Source organism: Ascaphus truei, unplaced genomic scaffold, assembly GCF_040206685.1.
Source record: "Ascaphus truei isolate aAscTru1 unplaced genomic scaffold, aAscTru1.hap1 HAP1_SCAFFOLD_1594, whole genome shotgun sequence".
NCBI lineage: Eukaryota > Metazoa > Chordata > Amphibia > Anura > Ascaphidae > Ascaphus > Ascaphus truei.
This window is the reverse complement of record NW_027454485.1, coordinates 36,422-58,230: the sequence shown is the minus strand read 5'-3', so window position 1 is coordinate 58,230 and position 21,809 is coordinate 36,422. Positions and strand designations below refer to the sequence as shown.

The window sequence follows — 21,809 nt, the reverse complement described above, 5'->3', positions numbered from 1 at the left end:
GTACCCTGAGGCGGTAGCGCTGGGCACCATAAGTGCCAAGACAGTGGCAGCAGCTTTGCTGAACATTTTTGCTAGGGTAGGTTTCCCTAGTGAGATCCTAACTGATCAGGGGTCGCAGTTCATGAGTGAACTGTTACATTGTCTCTGGGATGCCTGCGGTGTACAGCACCAGCGCACTACCCCTTACCATCCCCAAACAAACGGATTATGTGAGAGGTTTAATGGTACCCTGAAGCAGATGCTTCGGACCTTTATAGAGGCGGAGGGGAAAGACTGGGAGATTCACCTGCAGCACTTGCTGTTTGCATACCGAGAGGTACCGCAAGAATCTACAGGCTTCACCCCCTTCGAGCTACTATATGGCCGCAGGGTACGTGGACCTCTGGACCTCTTCCGTGAGGGATGGGAGGGGAAGACTACTGCTACTGATGCTTCAGTGATCCAGTATGTAGTACACTACCGACACACTTTATTGAAGTGTGGTCGGTACCGCAAGCCGGGAAATCTCCCGGCTTGCTAGTGGCCGCCCCTCAGCGTGCCGCGCGTCATAGACGCGCGGTCACGCGTCATCGGGAGCGTGCGCCCGCTGCACGCGTGTCCAGGGGCTCCCCGAGGGAGCCCTGGTGTCCCGCGATCGCGGGACAGCGGCAGGGGGTTCCGGGGGACCCGGCGGACCCGGCAGCGGTAGGGAGAGCGCCCCGATCGGAGGGCGCTCTTCCGCTGCTTCGGCGTGCACCCGTCACACTCGGGCGCGCGCCAGGCTACTCCTGCGGCACAGAACGGGCAAATGCTCGAATAAACTGTGCCGCAGCAGTAGATCTCAGAGACCGGTTAGAGATGCTTATGGGGATGGCCCAGGACCACCTCAGGGCTGCTCAGACCAAGCAGAAGCAATGGTATGACCAGCAGGCCGTAGCAGAGAATTCATCCCAGGACAGCAGGTGCTTGTTCTCAAACCCACTCGGGAGAACAAGCTGATGGCTGCCTGGTCGGGACCGTACCCGGTTATCCGAAAGGTGAATGAGTGCAACTATGTTGTACAGGTAGCGCCTGAGAGGCACAAGACATATCACATTAATATGTTAAAGGAATACAGAGCACCGAGTATGGGAGCAGTAATGGCCATTTGTAGCCCACTGCTGGAGGATCCGGCGAGCAATGCTCTGCCTGATCTCCTAGGGGAGGCAAAGCAAGGAAACACTGTTGAGCAGGTAGAGATCGGGGCACAGTTGAGTGCTAGGCAGAAGGGAGAAGCCAGGGACATGCTAGCTCAGTATAGCGCCCTCTTCACTGACATGCCAGGGACCACACATCTCACCAAACACCCAGTACACACAGGGGACCTGCAGCCTCTGCATAAGCACGCTTATAGAGTGTCAGCAGAGGTCAAGACAAGTATGGAGAGAGAGATTGAGGAGATGCTGACCCTAGGGGTAATTACTCCGTCCCAGAGCCCTTGGGCAAGTCCAGTAGTCCTAGTGCCTAAGAAGGACAAAACCACCCGGTTTTGTGTGGACTACCGGTTGCTCAACGCTGGGACGGTGTCAGATGCTTACCCCATGCCCCGCATGGATGAGTTACTAGATGAACTCGCGGGGGCAAAGTATCTGACCACCATGGATCTGAGCAAAGGCTACTGGCAGATTCCCCTGACCCTGGAGGCTAGGGAGAAGTCAGCATTCTTCACTCCAAGTGGCCTCTATGAGTTTTTGGTGATGCCATTTGGGATGAAGAATGCCCCGGCTACCTTCCAACGCCTGGTCAATAGGTTACTGGAAGGGATGCAGAGCTATGCCAGGGCTTACTTAGATGACATTGCTGTCTTTAGTAATTCCTGGGAATCCCACATAGGACATGTAGCTGCGGTGCTGGATAGAATCAGGGAGGCTGGGCTTACCTTAAAACCCACTAAGTGTATGGTAGGTATGGCAGAAGTCCTGTACTTAGGGCACAGGGTGGGTGGAGGGCATTTCAAGCCAGAGCCAGCCAAGGTAGAAGCCATAGTTCAGTGGCCTGTTCCAAAAACCAAGAAACAGGTCATGGCCTTTTTGGGCACCGCAGGGTACTACAGGAAATTTGTCCCACAGTACAGCGCCGTGGCCAAACCCCTGACTGATCTGACTAAGAAGCAACTGCCTGTGCTTATTACCTGGTCTCCTGCTGTGAAACTGCTTTCCAGGCACTGAAAGCTGCGCTTGCTGAGGCCCCCATCCTGGCTGCCCCAGATTATACCAAGCATTTTCTTATTCAGACTGATGCCTCAGACTTTGGTGTGGGGGCTGTGTTGAGCCAGGTGGGGGACGACGGCAAAGAGCACCCTGTGGTGTATCTCAGTCGCAAACTGCTCCCCAGGGAGGTGGCATATGCCACCATTGAAAAGGAGTGCTTGGCCATTGTGTGGGCACTCAAAAAGCTCCAGCCCTATGTCTATGGGAGGGCTTTCACGGTCATTACCGACCACAATCCCCTGAGCTGGCTACAGAGGGTATCAGGGGAAAATGCCAAACTGCTGAGATGGAGCTTGGCTTTGCAAGAATTTGAATTCACCATTCAGCACAAAAAGGGTAGTGAAAACAGCAATGCTGATGGACTTTCACGCCAGGACTATCCCTCTGAGACTGAATTCATTAATGGTGCCAGCAGTGCCCCACTCCCCGTCAGGGCCAGTGGGCCACAGGACACGCATTAAGAAGGGGAGGTGTAGAGGGAGAGAGGGGGTGGCCCGGTATTAAAGGGGTTGCACCCCATTTGGCCACCCCTGACCGCACCAGGGAGACAAGGGGTTAACTGGGCTGAGGTCCAGAAATGTGATGTAACCCTTGTTATGACATGTAAATGTATTTTCCCCTGTTCCATTGTAATGTCTGGTTACTCAGTGTTTGCATCACACACACACTAGAATCCATCCGGGAGCACAAGGGTTAATAATTCTTTAATGATTATAGCTCTTTGTGTAAGTTTCCCGCCTTTTCGGGCACCATTTTGCAGGTCCCCATTGGCCGCCATTAGGGCTCAATGCATTTCAATAGGAATTTGTGCTGTTTTCGTCCTGTTTCCTGTAGTGACCAGCAGGTGGCGTCCGAGAGGGAGAGCGGCGGTTTCCCATTGAAAGTCAATGGGCTCATTGACTTCAATGGAGATGCCTCGAGGTAACCTAGTTGGCTGCCGTCCAGACCGCAAACCGCAAAGCGGATACAATGTCCTTCAAAAGAGCTAAAATCACTGGGTCAAGTTCAACGTCAATTAGCGGGGAAATAAACTGTTTTAGGGCACCTAGGGATAAAATTCTTTTTGCCCCTAGTTCCTAAGCGTCCCCCCACTCGACCACCACCGGGTCCCCGAATCCTGGACCCCCGATAAGGGTCGAACCAGATAGAGCGGGTCGCGCCATAGGCTTTGCCGGCGGCGGCAGAAACGGCTCAGAAAAATGACTAAGTGAGAAATGCTGAATTTTAGGAATCCATATCTCCGGTTCCGGAGGGTTCAGCGGATCAGGGTTTGGGGTATCTGTAGCCACTGCTCCGGCATCGCTGCAGAACCATCCTTGACCCGCTTGGACCAACCCGACGGAGTATGGACCCCCCTGAAGTTCGGGACTTTTCCCATAAACTTCAATGGCAGAAAACCCCCATTGACTTCAATGGCGGCGATTTACCATTGAAAGTCTATGGCGGAGCTGCCCGTTGTTTTCAATGGGGATTTAGTGAAAAGCTGAGATTTCTTTTTCAATGGAGATTTTTGTATTAAAATGATTTAATGTGCATTGGTGTAACTCCGGTTTCTTAGGTCGTAGCAAGTCGCTTTTTGGACCATATGGTGTCCCAGTTCTGGCAATGCGAACTGGGAAGTTTGGACCTGCTAAACCTAACGGAACCGGATATTTTAATACGTTTATGTTTTATGCTTAATAGTGTATCTTAAGGTATGGACAAAGACCCAGAAGAGATTCTTTTGGGCCATAAGGTAGCAGATGGCCCTGGGGACGCCGCTATGTCTAGGATTTAAGTGCTGTTCAAAGAGTTTTATCACCCTCACTGTTTATCCGAAGCCCAAACCAGGGCAGGTCTTAAGTGTTCCAGTTAACACCTTTCAACAAAGGTTTTCCTGCCAGAACTCCAAATGGTAGACTGTCTGGCATTCCTGACGTAAATGTGGGGCTTCAGAAATGAGACCCCCAGAGTTCTACTGCGCATGTGCCAACTAGCAGGGGGGCATGGGTCAGAATGCTTTCCCACGTTAGTGAGTGGCTGGAGGTAATTGTAAACCAATCCCCTGTGCTTAAGGTTAAGAATAGAAGGAGAATGGTTTATAAACTGCTGTCCACCCATATATCCTTTGTCTTCGTTTGCTGATATGGTTACCTGATATCACCTGAATGATTTCCTCACTGCTGAAAGAAATGCTACATCATACTTCTCATTCCCCAACCCTTAAGTAAGTGTACTTCTTGTTCGTTACTGTATTATCTGTTGTGTTCACCTATATTCTAAGGAATAAATACAATTTATTATATCTTAAGCCTCGTTCAGTTCAAACCCAATTATTTTTGTGTAATATTAATAAGCCTGTGGAAGCTATCGTCACAAGGAGGTATTATAGTGTGTATTGTGGGGAGAATTAGTGTGTGTGTTGTTTGGGAGTGATATTCGGGAGGATTGTGTGTGCAGAAGGAAGAATGAGTGAGGGGGGAGTAAGGGAGCAGGATTGAATGAGAGGGGGTCATTGAGTGATAGCGGGGAGGGGAGGGAAGAGTGAGGAGAGTGGGTGTAGGAGGGAGCAGTGCAAGAGACCGTCGGGGGCAGAATACATGGTGAGAAGGGAGGCTGCCTAGAAGCATAAAAATCTACTTCACCACTGTTCTGTACTCTCTTCAATACTCTGTGTTACAGATCTCTCTGGCAAGAAATGGGGTCCAATGGCAAAGACTGCTCTAAATAAGATAGTATAAATGAACACAGAGAGAAATTCCAAAGAGTAACCCAAGAAAATACAAGTGAAATCTAATCGTAAGGTAATTAGTCCCATTAAGTGAAATACATAAAGGAATAGTCCATAAAAAAGCACAAAGGAAAAAAATAGGAGTACTTTATTGTGATGTTACATTTCAGAGAATATAAAATTATAGGAAAACAATTCCACTTTGTTCAGAAAACCAGAAAGTCTTGGTCCCAGGTGGACTGAATTTTTATTGCAAATAAGTTCCTTAATACACAAGTAAAGAATATAGTTACTTATTCTATTCTCTACTGTAAGACGTGCCACATTGCCCAATATTTGGGTACAGTGCCCAGATTGTGACCATGCACTACAGAGGTGAGATTCCCCCAACTCCAATTTGCTACACACTCCAAGAGAGATTATTGTGATCAGAGGTGGAATGAGAGGGGTGAGAAGGGTCGCTGCCCAGGGAGTAGCCTGACAGGGGGTACAGAAATCTCTTTTGGTGCATATATTGCGGAGCTGCATTGATTGACTTGTCAATCAGCTCTGCTGCCTATCCCATTGACATCATGATCCGGCACTGTGATCAGCTGCAGCGCTGACCCAGGTGTGTTAGTGCAGCACTTTACAGGGAGGGAACAGAGGTTGTGGATGACAGATGCTGGGGATAGGCCATGAGTACGGGCCAGAGTAAGGTGGAGACTTTCTGTACTCTGCATACAGGACACTGCATGCATGACAGTGTCTGTGTGTGTGTGTGTGTGTGTGTGTATTCCAAGTGTCAGTGTGCATAAGTAAGTGTGCTCTGTAAGTATGCCTGTGTGGCAGGTATAGGGGGGTGGTTCAGCTGGAGGAACTTATCCAGGCACAAAAGCACATAGATGCCCCAGATTATACCACCCCAAATGCTGATAATATCCTGCTGCACTTTACAGAAGATGATGCAGATGTCAGTGGGTGGTGGGTTCATTAAATCCATCCATCATATCATAGCCACACTGTGCATATGATGTACTGAATCAATCACAGGAAGACATCTCCATGGTAGGGGTAGAAGTTAACAGAATATGTCCAGCACTGTGGTGTGTAGCCCATAAATAATAATTGTGCACATTACAGAACATACTTGCAACTGCAAGATCATTTTGCTGCTTGTAGTGTTTGCTCTTGTCCTGTGCAGTGTTGTCGTAGATCCGTCTCTTCAGTGTTCACTGCAATAAAAGTAAGACATTGCATTAATATTACAGAAGTTTGGGAGCTGAAATCCCACTATGCTGCAGACATTTTCCCTTTGCATAAGATTCTTGTGATTATATCTCAATGATGATCAATAACAACTACATCATAACACAGCCGCTCAATACAAAATATGTATTTGCTATCAATGGTCATGGAGGCCAAACGTCACACAATGTACAGATATACTGCTGCGGCCGAGTTTATTCGAGCATTTGCCCGTTCTTGGCCGCAGCAGTAACCTGGCGCGCGCCGGAGGGTGCCGGGCGCACGCCGAAGCAGCGGAGGAGCGCCCTCCGATCGGGGCTTTCTCCCTTCCGCTGCCGGGTCCGTCGGGTCCCCCGGAACCCCCTGCCGCTGTCCCCCACATCGCGGGACACCAGTGCTCCCTCGGGGAGCCCTGGACGCGCGTGCAGGGGGCGCAGGCACCCGATGACGCGTGACCGTGCATCGGTGATGCGCGGCACGCTGAGGGAGTGCGGCTAGCACGCCGGGGCATCCCCCGGCTTGCGGTGCTAGCCGTGCTTCAATAAAACGTGTCGGTAGTGTAGCAAGGATTATTTCTTCCTCTGGTGCATTATGATGGGATGTGTTGTAAGATTCTGCATTATTAGCATCACTGAATCTTTTGGAAACTGAGTAATATTCTATGTTTTAATGCAATATTATGGATGATCAGCCGGTAAAATAAAGCTTACTGTATCTGTAGCCATGCTCTACCCATGATGTGCTGAATCAATGACTGCAGAGTGATTCAGAGTGGTAAACATGACTGGAACTCATCTCTGAATAGAGGACAGAACAGCAGTGCAGAGTAGGAGGTGAATGTATCTCAAATGGAAGACTTAGTAGCTGTGTGGGGAGTAGACAGTACAGACTGATCAAATAAATAGTTAAAGGAGTATCTTCAACATTACTTGGCTTTGTTATCAACATTGAAGTTTCTCTTGTTTTTTCTGTTCTTTAAATCACTACTACTGATGCCATGTGTAACCTGTACTGAGAGATATACTCTACTGGCCTAGATGAAACCATATGATGCAAACAGGATTCATCCCACTCCAGATTCATATGATTGCACCACTTCAACCTTTAATAAAACACATAGAACTACAGCAGTGCGCTACTGCACATGTTCTTGTTATGAATGGTAGTAGATGTGGTCCTTGGGTCAATACTTCATACAGCAGCCACACTCTACTCATGATGTATTGAATCAACAAAAACCTGCATGGTACAGATCACAGGAAGGGTAGAGTAGAGGGGAATATGTCCAATGCGAAACCCTTAGCAGCTGGATTGTGTGGAGTCAACAAAACGACAAATACTAAATGAGAAATATACACATTGCTTATCTGTCTCTGTGTAGTCATTTTCCTCCTCTTCAACTGTCTTTCAAAATTTCTCTTCTGACAGAAAAGAAACACATGGCTTCAATATTCACTGTTCTTCCCTCCTGAAATAAAAGTTAAGCATTGCATGGTTATGATCATACATACAATGAACCTTGCGCCAAACCATGCGATCCAAAGTAAATCCACCTCCCTCCCATAGCTGTGTTCCTTCTAGAGCTTCTACCACACAAGTCATTAATGTTCGTGACACTGTACTGCAGTCACAGTCTGCACACAAAGTACTGAATCAATTACATCACACTGAAAAGGCAGTCTACATGATGCAATAGTTAACCATAATAACTCTGTCATGCAAATGACAGGAAAACCTATATGTATATCATTAGGGGAGAGGGGAAAAATAATTAAAAAATAAGTGCGACAAATAAAAACAGATTATAGGAAAGTAAATCCTTGCCCTGGGAACTTTACAATCTAATAGAAATGTTAGAAGACTTAAAGAGAGGCAGCAGTTGGGGGAAGAAGTGCAGTAGATGACAATGCTTGTCCTTAATGGTGGGTACAATTAGTAGAAAGCACATCTTGGGAACAATAGTTGTTAGCAGTGACTGTGGGTGTGGGACAGTAGCCACGAGTCAAAGTTTTTTAAATGCTTGATTTAAGTCGTGAATTTTAAGATTGGTCTTACATGTGGGTGGAAGAGGTTATGTTGGCATATACTGAGTGTGAGGAAGTTTCACATGTACGGTGCAGTGATGGAAAATGGTTTCAGGCAAGTGAGAGAACAGTAGAGGTGAAAGAAGTTTACAGGAGACAGTTATGGTTATAGTGCAAGAGACAAGCAAGGGCATAACGAGAGATCAAAGATGATATGCAAGAAGGAGCAGATTAATGGAGAGCCTTAACAAAAAGGTAAGGAGGAGAACTTTGTAGGTGATACAAAAACTTGATGGGATGCCAGGACAGGGATTTAAGGAGATGAGCAGAGACTGTTGTGGGAGAAAGTGAGATAATTCAAGCAGCAGAGTTTTGCATAGGAGAAAGTTGTGAAGCATGGAGGCCTGTTAGTAGTATGTTAAAATAACCTATAGGATAACAGTATACATTGGAGTTTTAGCAGTAGGTTGAGAGGGGAAAGGGAAGATCTTGGCAATATTACAGAGAAAGAGGCAACACATTTTACCCATAGCCGTGCATGTGAATGGAGATGGAATTGAAGAGCCAAATGTTACTCCTATGCAACATGTTTGATGACAAGATAGATGGTAGTACTGTTTACTGTGATGGAGAAAGGGGATAATATGAGCCCAGTGTTAGACATTAAGTTTAAGGCAGTGGAGTGCCATCCATGAGCATATAGCCAGGAGACAACCCAAGAGTAGGGACTGGATTGCAGGAGTGAGAACAGGGGTGGATAGATTTGTGTGTGTATCATCCGCATAGAGATTATATCTAAGGCCAAAAGCATTGATGAAGTCACCAAATGATAGTATGTAGAGAGAAAGAGAGATCTCAGAACAGAGCCCTGATGTATACCCACAGACAGATCAATAGAAGACGAAGACATGTTAGCAACAGAGATGGAGAATGTGTAACAGGAAAGTTATGATGAAAACCAGGATAGAACTTTGTTACTGATACCAAGAGAGAGTTTAGAATATGAAGGAGGAGAGTGATTGAGAGCATCAAACGCAGCCGATAGATCAAGTAGGATTAGTAGGGAAAAACCTTGGGAATTAGCTTTAAGCACAGTCTGTAGAACGTGCTGTACGAAAGGCAGGTTGTAAAGGATCCAGGAGGGCATGTGATTTAAGAATGTTGACACTAGCAATTAGAAGGCAAACAGCATGAGGGATACAGAGCGGTAGTTAGTAAGGCACATAGGGTGTAGTTTGTTTCTGACAAAAGGGTGACCGCTACAGGCTTAAAGTAAGAGGGCAAAAATCCAGAGAATAGGGAGAAATTGAAGATGTGGGTGAGAGTGGGGACTAAGAGATGCAGTAAGGTGTGAGGGGATACGATCTAGAGGGCATGTGGTAGAGGGAGAATAGAAGATGATTAGCTTCCAGCTCTGTAAGAGAAGAAAAGGAGTCAAGTGCAGAAGGAGATTTGGGTAGAAGGAGAGAAGGGGGAAGGGACAGAAGGAATCTCCTTTTGGGTGGCATCCACCTTGCCTCTGAAGTAGTCAAATGCTTGAGGAGAAGTGAAGGAAGGATGGCAAGTGGGAGGAGAAGGTCAGTGGAGGGAGTCAAATACAGAGAAAAAAAACAGCGTAAATTAAATTTGAGTGTTGATGAGTGTGGAAAAAAGTAGTGTATTTAGCCCTAGAGAGCAGCTTTATACAGGACAGGAGACATTTTTACTGTAGAAAAATCAAACAAAGTGTGAGATTTCCTCCGTAGGTATTAAGAACAGCGAGTGGAAGTGTGATGAGTGTGTTTGGGAATTTAGCCAAAGGTGTGGGTTAGAGGGATGAGTGTGTCAGAGCCTATAGGGGGCATATAGATAGGAGGATAGCATTGTAAGAGTTAATAAGATTGTTAGTTTAAGCAGAAAGAAAGAGAGAGAAGAGAGAAGAGAGGTTAGAGTAGATGTCAGAGGAGAGTTTAATTAAGCAGAGGCAAATCAGTGGGACAGGTAAGATGCGGTGAGGGGAATGACTGATTGTGACTGATGAGAGCAGAAGAGGTTATGTACAACTAGAGCCTTGTTAGTAAGAGTGGACATTCCAGAGGGCACAGGAGAAGGGAAGAGAAAAGTAAGGAAAGGAATGTGGATTACATTAGATAGGTTAACACTCTTAGTAGGGAGGCCTGATGTGTATATGAGCCGGTCCAAGATTATAAGAGATATCCCCCAACATCAGCGAGCATAGAAGGAGACACAGAGATAGGTGTAGAGAGAGACAGAGATAGGGATATGTAGAGAGAGAAGGGCGTCAAGAGAATGAGACAGATAGGCGTAGAGAGAGGAGACATAGAGAGAGGGGGCTTTGAGAGGGGGGCGTAGAGAATGAGGGAAGGTGGAAGAGAATAGGATGTGCAGGAGTGCATTTCATTGAGCAGTGCAGAAATAGCTGCAATAGAGGTCTGTACAAATGGTGCTTTGTGTAGACACATGCAAAGGTAGGGGAAGGAAAGTGTATAGAACATGTGGATAAAAGCAGGAGTGTGGAAGTTAGAGAAATTAGAAAAGTTTTACAGAGGAGTGAGGAAACAGTAAACAGAAAGAACAAGAGAGAGGTTACATTGGGATGACGTGCTGTGGTAGAGAGAAATGCTAGGAGAGAGCCTCCAGATATTAGAGGACATGAATTGAGAGAGCAAATGTATAAATCAAAACCGGAGGGGGAGGTATAGCACGAAAGCTTGCACAGCAGTTGATGAAGATTATAGTCTTAAAGTTGCGTGTACCTGTCAGGGCACTCAAGAAGGTCAATGCTCACAAGTGCAGAGTTCATGAAGAAATGCTGAATCCAGTTCCCCTCCAATTTAATTTTAATATAACTTTTTCATTCTTCATTACTGCAAAAAGCAAACAAAACAAAACCACATTGCATTACTATTTTCAAAATGGATTGAATGACATATTCAACAGTAACTGTGTGATGCCAATATTGCCTTCTCACTCGTAGGCCAGTACGGTCAGGTACCCAGTACTGATAAAACAATAAGTGCCCGTACTAAGTACCAATATGAATTATAAGGAAATGTAAAATCTCCAGGTCTCTCTCCATCTCTGCAACAGATATATGGATAAGCCCATATTAAGGCATCACGTGACCGGAGCCGTCACTGACTGGGTATACGCAAAGATGCAGGGAGATGCAAAGAAAGGGAGGGAGACAGGGAGAAGATGGGAAACGGAGGGAGGCACGGATGGCAGGCCTCTCTCTTTCACTGGTGCATGCAAGGAGCTGGTCCCAACATCCACAAAGTGTGTGTGTATTATTGGTTGTGTTTTATGGTGGTAGGAGGATAGTGTGTATATTGTGTGTGTGTGTGGGAGTATTATATTGTGTGTAGGGTATTATAGTGTGTATATTATGTTGAGGTGCAGAGGAGAGTGTTAGATTGGGTATCTTGTGTTAGGGGGTATTGTGTATATTGTGTTTAAGACTATAATATTATTGGGGAGATTATTATTGAGGAGGTATTAAAGTGTGTATTGTGGGGAGTATTAGTGTATGTATTATTTGTGGGTGACAGATGCTGTGGGTAGGCCAAGAGTACGGGCCAGACTAAGGTGGAGACTTTCTGTACTCTGCATACAGGACTCTACATGCACTGCAGAGGTGAAATTCCCCCAACTCCAATTTGCTACACTCTCCAAGAGAGAATATTGTGATCAGAGGTGGAAGATGAGCAGGGTCACTGCCCAGGGAGTAGCCTGTCAGGGGGCATGGAAATCTCTTTTGGTGCGTATGTTGCCACGTGGCATTGATTGACCGGTCAATTAGCACTGCTTCCTATCACAGTGACATGATCCGGTGCTGTGATCGGTTGCAGCGCTGACCAAGGTGTGTTAGTGCAGCAATTTACAGGGAGGGAACAGAGGTTGTGGGTGACAGATGCTGGGGGTAGGCCAAGAGTACGGGCCAGAGCAAGGTGGAGATATTCTGTACTCTGCATGCCCATCCTGCATGCCCAGGACTCTGCATGCATGCCAGTGGCTGTGGGGTGTGTGTGTGTAGGTATGCCAAGTGTCAGTGTGCATAAGTAAGTGTGCTGTGTGTGTAAGTAAGTTTGCCTGTGTGGCAGGAGGTGTAGGGGGGTGGGGGGCGGGGGGCGGTTCAGCTGGAGGACTTTACCCAGCACAAAAGCACATAGATGCCTCTGATTATATCACCCCAAATGCTGATAATATCCTGCTGTAGATGCACTTTACAGAAGATGATACAGATGTCATCAGTGTTTGGTGGGTTCATTAAATCAATCCATCATATAATAGCCACACTGTGCATATGATGTACTGAATCAGTAACACCAATCACAGGAAGACATCTCCATGGTAGGGGTAGTGTTGAAGTTAACAAAATATGTCCAGCACTGTGGTGTGGAGCCCATACATAATAATTGTGCACATTACCAGAACAACATATTGTCAACTGCATGATCATTTTGCTGCTTGTAGTGTATACTCTTGTCCTGTGCAGTGTTGTAGTAGATCCGTCTCTTCGGTGTTCACTGCAATAAAAGTAAGACATTGCATTAATATTACAGAAGTTTGGGGGCTGAAATCCCACTATGCTAATGACAGTTTCCCTTTGCATAAGATTCTTGTGATTATATCTCAATGATGATCAATAACAACTACATCATAACACAGCTGCTCTATACAGAATATGTATTTGCCATCAATGGTCATGGAGGCAATATGTCACACAATGTACATATATAGCAAGGATTATTTCTTCCTCTGGTGTATTATGATGGGAGGGTGAGATTCTGCATTATCAGCATCAGTAAATCTGTAGGAAACTGAGTGATATTCTATTTTTTAATGCAATATTAGGGTAAAATAAAGCTTGCTGTATCTATAGCCATGCTCTACCCATGATGTGCTGAATCAATGACTGCAGAGCGATTTAGAGTGGTAAACATGACTTGAACTCATCTCTGAATAGAGGGTAGCACAGTAGTGCAGAGTAGAAGGTGAATGTATCTCAAATGGAAACCCTTAGCAGCTGTGTGGGGAGTAGACAGTACAGACTGACCAAGTAAATAGTAAAAAGTAGTAACTTCAACATTACTTGGTTTTGTTCTCCACTCCTGTTTTTCTGTTCTTTAAATCACTAATACTGATGCCATATGTAACCTGTACTGAGAGTTATATACTCTACTGGCCTAGATCAAATTAAATGATGCAAACAGGATCCCTCCCACTCAAGATTCATATGATTGCACCACCTCAACCTTTCATAGCAATAACATAGAACTGCAGCAGTGCGCTACTGCACATGTTCTTGTTATGAATGGTAGTAGATGTGGTCCTTGGGTCAGTACTTCATACTGTAGCCACACTCTATTCATGATGTATTGAAACAACAAAAATCTGCATGGTACAGATCACAGGAAGGGGTGGAGTAGAGGTGAATATGTCCAATGCGAAACCCTTAGCAGCCGGATTTTTTGGAGTCAATAAAACGACAAATACTAAATGAAAAATATACACATTGCTTATCTGTCTCTGTGTAGTCATTTTCCTCCTCTTCAACTGTCCTTCAATTTTCTATTTTGCAAGAAAATGAACACATGGCTTCAATATTCACTTCTGTTCTGCAGTCTTTCCTCTTGAAATAAAAAAGTTAAGCATTGCATTATTATTATTATAATTATTATTGACGATACATACAATGAACCTTGCTCCAAACCATGTGATACAAAGCAAATCCACCTCCCTCCCACAGCTGTGCTCCTTCTAGAGCTTCTACCACACAAGTTATTCATGTCAGTGAAACTGTACTGCAGTCCCGGTCTGCACACAATCTACTGAATCAATGACATCACACTGTGTCACACAATGTCATGCTAACGACAGGAAACAATCTTTGTATATATCTTTGTATATATAATAATAATAATGATAATAATAATAAAAAAAATAAGACAGGACAGACACTCCTACATTGCAATCAATAGAAAATAACTGGGACAGGCACTTCAAGGATGCATACGGTCCCGGATAAACTGTAGCTACCTATACACGTGTGCCTTGTCTCTAGACTCTGCATATATCTCTATTTATATACCACCCATTGTGTACTCAGCGCTTTACAAGAGAGACCAAAAAGTACAGGAAATTATTATACAATAAGTTCAACAAACAAAAACAGACAATAGGAAAGTAAATCCCTGTCCTGGGTAGTTTACAATCTAAGAGAAATGTAAGGAGACTTACAGAGAGACAACAGGTGGGGGAACAAGTGCAGTAGATGACAATGCTTGTCCTTAATGGTGGGTACTTGTAGTATAAAGCACTTCTTGGGAACAATAGTTAGTGACTGAATGAGTGACAGTAGCAACGAGTAAAAGCTATTGAAATGCTTCATTTAAGTTGTGAATTTTAAGGTTGATCTTAAATGTGGGTGGAAGAGGGTATGTTGGCATATACTGAGTGTGTGTGAGTTTCACAGGTAAATTGATGGGAAAGGGTTTCAGGCAAGAGAGCGAGTGCGCAGTAGAGGTGTAAGAAGTATAATGGAGACAGTTATTAGTAGAGCTTAGGAGACGAGGAAGGGCATAACGAGACCAAAGATGATATGTAGGAAGGAGCAGATGAATAGAGAATAGTGTTGGACTGGGTCCTCAACTATAAAAAAATGGGTAACGGGTACCCGGCCAAAATGAAAGGTTCTACCCGGTCGGGTACACGGTTTGGCACTTAGCTTCCGGGTGGCGGTGACATCTAGGATCAGCAGCAGTCCTGTGACGGTGGCAGCATCTGTGGTGTCTTCAGCCGGTGGGGGAGCTGCAGGCTCACAGACACAGCTTACCTGCTTCGGTGCTGTGGAAGTGATTCCTGCAGCTCCCCCCGCCAGGTGAAGACACCTCTGATGCTGCCAACATCAGAGGACTGCTGCTGCTGATCCTAGATGTCTTAGGAAAGGTAAGTATAAAAGATTATTTCCAGCTGCCCTGACATTACCCGACGCCGGGTATTACCCGGCCAAGTCCACTTCTCAGTGGCCGGTTTCGAGTAATGTCCGGGTAGCTGGAAATGTGTCGGGTAACGCCGGGTACTCGGTACACCACTAATAGAGAACCTTAACAAAAAGGTAAGGAGGAGAACTTTGTAGGTGATCTGAAACTTGATGGGAAGCAAGGAGAGGGATTTAAGGAGGAGGAGGAGATGAGCAGATACTGTTGTGGGAGAAAGGGAAATTATTCAAGCAGCAGAGTTTTGGATAGATTGCAAATGAGAAAGTTGTGAAGCAGGGAGCCCTGTTAGCAGTATGTTAACCCATACGATAAGGGCATGCATTGGCGTTTTAGCAGTAGATTGACAGAGAAAAGGGCAAATCTTGGAAATATTACAGAGAAAGAATCGACAAACTTTAGCCAGTGTCGTGAATGAAGATGGAAAGGGAAGAGTCAAATGTTACTCCTAGGCAATGTGCTTTCATGACAGGATGATGGTAGTACTGTTTACTGCGATGGAGAAAGGTGATATTAGGCCAGATTTAGGGGGAAATATGAGGAGCTCAGTTTTAGACATTAGGTTTAAGGCAGAAGAGTGTCATCCATGGAGGATATAGCCAGGAGGCGACCCGAAACTAGGAACTAAATGGCAGGAGTGACGGTAGGGTGGATAGGTGTGTGTATCATCTGCATAGAGATGATATCAAGGGCCAAAATAGTTGATAAGGTCAACTAGTGATAGTATGTAGTGAGAGAGGTCCCAGAACAGAGTCCTGAGGTATACCAACAGACAAAACAACAGGAGACAAAGACACGTTAGCAACAGAGATGGAGAATGTGTGATGGAGAAGTATGATGAAAACCAGGATATAAGTTTGCTGCGGATACGAAGAAAGAGTTTAGAATATGAATGAGAAGAGTGATTGACAGTATCAAAAGCAGAAGAGAGATCAAGCAGGATTAGTAAGTAAAATGGACCTTGGGAATTTTCTTTATGTACATAATTGGTTACATTGGGAAAGGCAGATTGTGAAGGGCCCAGAGGAGCATGTGATTTAAGAATGTTGATCAAACGGGAGATCACAAGACGTTCTAGCAATTAGGAGGCAAATGGTAGGACGGATACAGGGCAATAGTTAGAAATTCACACAAGGTCAAGGTTATTTTTGAGAATAGGGGTGACCACTGCATGCTTAAAAGGAAGAGTTGAAAGAGCCAAAGGATATGGAGGAATTGAAGATGTGGGTGAGAGTGAGAATATAGGATTGAGAGGGCATGTGGTAGAGGGAGAAGAGAAGATCAGGTTCCAGCTTTGTGACAGGAGAAAAGGAGTCAAGAGTGCAATGAGATCTAGATAGAAAAAGAGAGAGGGGGAAGGGAGAGAACGAATCTACTTGTGGATGGCATCCACCTTGCCTCAAGTGAGCAAAGGCTTGAGGAGAAATAAAGGATGGATGTTAAGTGGGAGGAGAAAGTCAGTGGTGGGACTCAAATACATAGAAGACAGTGTGAATGAAATTGGAGTGTTGATGAGTGAGGAAAAAGTAGTGTTTGACCTTAAAAAAAGGAGCAGAGTTTTACAGAACAGGACAAAGGTTTAGTGTAGAAAATCAGACTGTGAGATTTCCTCCATAGGTGTTAAGAGCAGCAGTGTGATGTGATGAAGTGTGATGAGAGCGTGCTTGTGAATTAAACCAATGCATGGTTTAGGCTGCGTCTATAGTAAGCACACAACAGAAGGCAAAGTTAGCGCATGCCTGTCGCTCCAGCAATCCCCGCACTGAGGTCCGAGGCGACGGGGAGGCCCTGCATCGCTCGCACGCACTGTGGACGACCAAGCGTGTGCCCATGATAATCACGGCCTTAGAGGGATGAGTGTGTCAGAGCCTAGAAGGGGCATATAGATGATGGAGGAGGAGGGAGGAGGAGATGATAGCATTGTAAGAGTTAACAAGATAGTTAGTTTAAGCAGAAAGTGAGGAGAGGTTAGAGATAAGGGTAGATGTCAGAGGAGAGAGTTCAATTAAGCTGAGGTATCGAGTAGGACAGGGGTGAGGGGAATGAGAAGTGGTGGATGATGAGAGCAGAAGAGGTCATGTACAAATAGACCATGTTAGTCGTAGAGCAGACATTCCAGAGGGCACGTGAGAAGGGAAGAGTAAAGTGAGACAAGGAATGTGGATTACATTAGATGGGTTAATACGCTTAGCAGGGAGGTGGAGAGAGAGGCAAGAGGCAGAGGGTGGTGTAGGGGTAGAGGAAGAGATGTTGCATGTACCTTGTCAGAACATTAAAGAACGTCAATTCACACTGGTGCAGAGTTGATGATGAAATGCTGAATCCAGTTCACGTCCAATTCAATTTTAACAGAACTTTTTCATTCTTCATTACTGCAAAAAAAAAAGTAAAAAACAATGCATTACTATTTTCAAAATGGATTGAATTCCCCCACCAATGACTATGTGTTACCAATATATCCCTCTCAGTCCCACTGCAGCACATACTGTACCAGTGTGAAAGTAAGAAGGTACACAGTACCGGTAAAACAATACGTGCCGGTACTATGCACCATATGAATTATAAGGGGATGTAAATCTCCCAGTCTCTCTCCATATCCGCAACAGAGCGGGCTCCGGTCAGTGGCATGGATGCCCATATATGGGTATGCTCATATTTGGGCATCCCATGTCACTGACCGGAGCCGGCTCTGAGTATAGGGATATATGCGGAGACGCAGAGGTGCAAGGAAATGGGAGGAGGCACGGTGAGAAACAGGGAGAGACCACAGGAAGATAGAGGGCAACAACTTCCACAAGGTACTTGTATGGGTATAATTGTTTGTATTTTGTGCAGAGGGGGTAATTTCAGATAAAATACAATTCTCCACCCTCTACGAAACAATTCCACTTTGTTCAGTAAGCCAGAAAGTCTTGGTCCCATGTGGACTGAATTTAATGCAAATAAGGTCCTTAATACACAAGTAAAGAATAAAGTTACTTATTCTCTACTGTAAGAAGTGCCACATTGCCCACTATTTGGGTCCTGTGCCCAGATTGTGACCATGCATGGCAGAGGTGAGATTCCCCCAACTCCAATTTGCTACACTCTCCAAGAGAGATAATTGTGATCAGAGGTGGAACTAGGGGAGGGTGTGAGCAGGGTCACTGCCCAGGGAGTAACCTGACTGGGGGCACGGAAATCTCATTTAGTGCATATGTTGCGGCACTGCATTGATTGACCGGTCAATCTGCACTGCTGCCTGTCACAGTGACATCCTGATCGGGCACTGTGATCAGCTATAGCACTGACCCAGGTGAGATAGTTCAGCACTTTACAAGGAGGGAACAGATGTTGTGGGTGACAGATGCTGGAGGTAGGCCAAGACTGTTGGCCAGAGTAACGTGGAGACTTACTGCACTCTGCATGCCCATCCTCTCCCTGACATCAGGGGAAGGAAGTGGCCCTGGGGTGTGTGTAGGTATGCCAGATGTCAGTGTATGCATAAGTAAGTATGCCTGTGTAGTGGGAGGTGTAGGGGCGTTAAGCTGGAGGACTTAAAACAGGCACAAAAGCACATAGATACCTCTGATTATACCGCACCAAATGCTGATAATATCATGCTGTAGCTGCACTTTACAGAAGATGATGCAGATGTCATCATTGGTTGGTGGGTTCATTAAATCAATCCATCATATCATAACCACACTGTGCATATGATGTACTGAATCAGTAACACCAGGAAGACATCTCCATGTTAGGAGTAGAGTTGAAGTTAACAGAATATGTCCAGCACTGTGGTGTGTAGCCCATAAATAATAATTGTGCACATTACCAGAACAACATACTGTCAACTGCAAGATCATTTTGCTGCTTGTAGCATATGCTCATCCTGTACAGTGTTGTAGTAGATCCGTCTCTTCAGTGTTCACTGCAACAAAAGTAAGACATTGCATTAATATTACAGACGTTTGGGGGCTGAAATCTCACTTCGCTGCGGACAATTTCCCTTTGCATAAGATTCTTGTGATTATGTCAATGATGATCAATAACCGCATCATAACACAGCCGCTCTATACAGAAGATGTACTTGCTCTCATTGGTCATTGAGGTAATACGTCACACAATGTACAGATATAGCAAGGATTATTTCTCCCACTTGTGCATTATGGCATTATGATGGGAAATGTTGTGAGATTCTGCATTATCAGCATCACTGAATCTTTTGGAAATTAAGTGATATTCTATGTTTTAATGCAATATTATGGGTGATCAGCCGGTAAAATAATAATAGCTTGCTGTATCTGTAGCCATGCTCTACCCATGATGTGCTGAACCAATGACTGCAGAGAGATTCAGAGTGCTAAACATGACTGGAACGCATCTCTGAATAATGGGCAGCAAAGCAGTGCAGAATAGGAGGTGAAAGTATTTAAAATGGAAGATCCTTAGCAGCTGTGTGGAGAGTAGACAGTACAGACTGACCAAGTAAATGGTAAAAGGAGTAACTTCAACATTACTTGGCTTTGTTCTCCACATTGAAGCTTTCCTCCTCTTTACATCACTAATACTGATGCCATGTGTAACCTGTACTGAGAGTTATATAATCTACTGGCCTAGATGAAACCATATGATGCAAACAGGATCCATCCCACTCCAGATTCATAGAATTGAACCACCTCAACCTTTCATAACAATCACATAGAACTGCAGCTGTGCGCTACTGCACATGTTCTTGTTATGAATGGTAGTAGATGTGGTCCTTGGGTCTTTACTTCATACTGTAGCCACCCTCTACTCATGATGTATTGAATCAACGAAAACTTGCATGGTTCAGATCACAGGAAGGGGTAGAGTAGAGATGAAAATATTCAATGTGAAACCCGTAGCAGCCGGATTGTGTGGAGTCAATAAAACGACAAATACTAAATGGTAAATGAGAAATATACACATTGCTTATCTGTCTCTGTGTAGTAATTTTCCTTCTCTTCAACTGTCCTTCAAATTTTCTCTTTTGCAAGAAAAGGAACACATGGCTTCAATATTCACTTCTGTTCTGCAGTCATCCCTCCTGAAATAAAAGTTAAGCATTGCATTGTTATTATGATAATACATACAATAAACCTTGCTCCAAACCATTTGATGCAAAGCAAATCCACCTCCCACCCACAGCTGTGCTCCTTCTAGAGCATGCATGTCAAACTCCAGTCCTCGAGGGTCCCAAACAGGCCAGGTTTTCAGTAGGGATATCCTGAAAACCTGGCCTGTTTGCTGCCCTCGAGGACTGGAGTTTGACATCCTTGTTCTTGAGCTTCTACCACGCAAGTCATCCATGTGAGTGACACTGTACTGCAGTCCTGGTCTGCACACAATCTACTGAATCAATGACATCACACTGTAAAGGCAATCTACAAGATGTATTAGTTGTCCACACTTCCGAAATGTTACTTTTATGTCCAAATCACTTATTCCCATGACCTGATATTTGTATTTGTTATTTATAGGATTGTCACAAAGAGTTGATGAGGTCACCAAATGATAGTATGTAGAGAGAAAGAGAGATCTCAGAACAGAGCCCTGATGTATACCCACAGACAGATCAATAGAAGACGAAGACATGTTAGCAACAGAGATGGAGAATGTGTGACAGGAAAGTTATGATGAAAACCAGGATAGAACTGTGTTACGGATACCAAGAGAGAGTTTAGAATATGAAGGAGGAGAGTGATTGAGAGCATCAAACGCAGCAGATAGATCAAGTAGGATTAGTAGGGAAAAGTGACCTTGGGAATTTGCTTTAAGCACAGTATGTAGAACGAGCTGTACGAAAGGCAGGTTGTAAAGGATCCAGGAGGGAATGTGATTTAAGAATGTTGACATTCTAGCAATTAGGAGACAAACAGCAGGAGGGATACAGGGCGGTAGTTAGTAAGGCACATAGGGTGTAGGTTGTTTCTGAGAAAAGGGTGACCACTACAGGCTTAAAGTAAGAGGGTAAAGAGCCAGAGAATAGGGAGGAATTGAAGATGTGGGTGAGAGTGGGGACTAAGAGATGCAGTAAGGTGTGAGGGGATACGATCTAGAGGGCATGTGGTAGAGGGAGAAGAGAAGATGATTAGCTTCCAGCTCTGTAAGAGAAGAAAAGGAGTCAAACGCAGAAGGAGAATTAGGTAGAAGGAGAGAAGGGGGAAGGGACAGAAGGAATCTCCTTGTGGGTGGCATCCACCTTGCCTCTGAAGTAGTCAAATGCTTGAGGAGAAGTGAAGGAAGGATGGCAAGTGTGAGAAGAAGGTTAGTGGAGGGAGTCAAATACAGGGGAAAAAAGACAGCGTAAATTAAATTTGTGTGTTGATGAATGTGGAAAAAAAAGTAGTGTGGTTTGGCCCCAGAGAGCAGCTTTATACAGGACTGGAGACATTTTTACTGTAGAAAAATCAAATATCAATTGTGTGATTTCCTTCATAGGCATTAAGAACAGCGAGTGGAAGTGTGATGAACATGTTTGGGAATTTAGCCAAGGGTGTGGGCTAGAGGGACAAGTGTGTCAGAGCCTAGAGGGGGCATATAGATAGGAGGATAGCATTGTAAGAGTTAATAAGATTGTTAGTTTAAGCGGAAAGAGAGAGAGAGGTTAGAGTAG

The 21,809-nt window shown here is 44.9% G+C and overlaps 1 long non-coding RNA gene across 1 annotated transcript; it reads right to left on the bottom strand.

The window, feature by feature from the left end:
• Positions 1 to 13,343: 13,343 nt before the first annotated feature.
• Positions 13,344 to 19,056, bottom strand: LOC142476423 (uncharacterized). The gene is made up of 3 exons (XR_012791663.1): positions 19,005 to 19,056; positions 17,451 to 17,562; positions 13,344 to 13,824 (listed from the first exon to the last, which is right to left on the bottom strand). It is a non-coding gene; the product is annotated as an uncharacterized LOC142476423 (long non-coding RNA).
• Positions 19,057 to 21,809: the final 2,753 nt, after the last annotated feature.